Genomic DNA, 2,571 nt, shown 5'->3' with positions numbered 1-2,571 from the left:
CGTCCTGATTTAAAAAATTAGTTTATGTTCCCACAGCTGAGACCTTTAACATGTGAATATTAAAAAATACTGTTTGTAGATGAAACATTCACCTTCACTTTGTCGTGTCCTCCAACCCAAGTCCGTTTGTGTGTGTTCACAGCGTTGAAGATGAGATCTCTGATGAAGACGTACTCTTCTGTGTTGTGGATGGACGCCAGATTTCCATTGAGTGAATTGCAGAAACGCTGAGGAGGAAGAGGAGGTGTGCAAAGAGAAGATGACGAAAAGAAGTGTGAGAATACAATGAAAATAATACAAAAGATAAACGTGTGAATATTCATAGAAGAAGAATCTCACAAAACAACTTTAAATATTCAGTTTTCTTATATATAAACGTTCACGAGGGTTTAAAACAGATGTTGATGTACCTCTGCATCGGCCCAATCCTTCTCTGGGTTCTGGAACAGGTAACAGCGACGTCCGAACCAGCTCCAGCCAGGAGGGCAGGTGCTACAGCCCCCTAGTGGACAAGGTGTGGGACTGAAAACAGTTGTCTTCAATAATCAGGACATTCTAGATAAACGGTACGACTTCACCGATACGCCAGTTTGGTTCTGTCTCGATACTCAGGTGCCGGTTTGAATTGAGGTTTTTAAGATTTTCTTTTTTTACTTGGATTTATTACACTTTTTGTTTATAACACTCGACCACGGGAATAAGTCCTATTTGTAACAACAATGCCCGTCAACCTTGTTTAAACTAACAAGTTAGTTGAATGAGGTCCCGTTGAAATAAAGTTAAAGGACTGTTTTTAGATTCAATTTTAAAAGCAAAACCACAGATGCTTTTATTTTGAAACACCAGGGCTTGAAGTGTTGATGTCATTAAAGTTTCCGGTCAACAAACGGTAAGAAAACAGTTCGCTGTCAGCGGAAAGTTAAGCAGTTTAACACGAGGATTTTGGAAACCAAGCAAACAAACAAACAAACAAACAAACAAATGAAAGTATCTGAAAACTGAATGAGGTTTGATTAAAGGTGAAGCTGTTTCTGAGAAAGTTCCCATCAGATTTCAGTCTGATCTCAACAGTCTGAACTTCTGTCTAAACCTGACTTATATTTATTTATTTAAATAATAAAAACACAGAAAGACAAACAAACAAAAGCTGAATGGCACAAAAAAGGAGATCTTAAAAATGTGATCTTTGAAAACATGAATGTAAGAAACACTCACCTGGTGGTAACGCCTGCGGATGTAAAGAACACGATTAGAAACACAGTTTTCCTTTTTTAAACTGACTGGTAGGAAACATCGTTTTTTAAAAGAAGACTTGCTTCTTGGAAACAGTTGAATTTCATCACATTCAAAACGAGTGAAACACAAAACTCAAAAGTTACACCTTCTAAATCTGGATGGTTCAACAGCTTCTGATTATTGTTTAAAACGCAAAATAGTAAACAGAAACTATGAGACTGTCATGTGACTGATGATGAAATATTCTGGATTGACTTTCATTAAAGAAGAAAAAACAGAAATGCAGAATCATCCAAACACGACTTCATTTAAGTTTGATCTTATTTTATTTTATTTGTTTATACTGTGCATTTTTAATTTTATTTAATATTTACACCTTTACTACCTCCATTTTTATTCTGTAATATTTTATTGCTTTTTCCATATCTTGCATGCTGATGTAACAAAATTAAAAGTTCATCTTACATCTGCTGCACTCCACAGAGCGGCGGTCAAACCGAGGAGAACGATCAAAGCAAAGCTCGATGCCATCTGTGAAGACGAATCAGAAACATTCAGTCACAATGCTCCAACATTTAATAACACTTAATCAGGTTTAAAGATATGTGGTACCTTGTTGTTCCATAAAGTGCACACGATGAAATAAGCTTTTTTTTTATCATGCTACTAATTGTGATTCAGGATTGTTTCTTGTTTCTACATTTACCATCAAGAAGAGATTTAATAGAAGAGATCAGAAACTTTACCTCGTTGTGATGATGAGTTCGATGTTGCAGTCGCAGTCGCTGGTCGCAGGATGTCTCGGAGAACCCAACGCAGTCTTTAAATACCTTTTCTGGCGGCTTTGATACAATAACATGCAGGTCATTAAGTTAATTAAATGTCACCACCGCCTTAAGTAAATGTTCCTTAAACAAAACAAAGGTGATGTCACGATACCGTAGGAGTGCCAATAAAAACAAATATAGTTACGAGTACAACCGCAGACTTTATATATAAAGTGGATGTAGCAATTCCACCGAGTGCCACTAGAGGTCACCTCCAAAAACAAAGCCTCCATAGACTCCCATTCAACTTCTCATTAAAAAAAGAATTTTCATAAATAGAGACAATAAATGTAAAAGTCTTTATTAAAACATAAAGAAACATTGTAAGTGCGCTGACGTGACGTTATTTACAGCCTGAAATAATGTATGTCGAAGCAGCTGAAACTTTTTTTTTCATCCCAAGTTTTTGGTGTATAGTTTGTGTATTGATATATCAGGGCCCGAGCACCGAATGGTGCAAAAGCCTTGTTGTTTTTCAAGGAATTATTCTTCTTCTCAAAAATAAATT

General features: G+C 36.2%; 1 pseudogene; it reads right to left on the bottom strand.

Moving 5' to 3' along the window:
• Positions 1-2,091, bottom strand: part of LOC138193617 (galactose-specific lectin nattectin-like) — a 3,314-nt pseudogene extending 1,223 nt beyond the window's left edge.
• Between the last annotated feature and the right edge of the window lie 480 nt (positions 2,092-2,571).

Source organism: Embiotoca jacksoni, unplaced genomic scaffold (assembly GCF_022577435.1).
Source record: "Embiotoca jacksoni isolate LCO1_2020_lvr unplaced genomic scaffold, fEmbJac1.0.p SCAF_90, whole genome shotgun sequence".
Taxonomy (NCBI): domain Eukaryota; kingdom Metazoa; phylum Chordata; class Actinopteri; family Embiotocidae; genus Embiotoca; species Embiotoca jacksoni.
The sequence above is the reverse complement of the archived record's forward strand: the minus strand, read 5'-3'. Positions and strand labels throughout refer to the sequence as shown.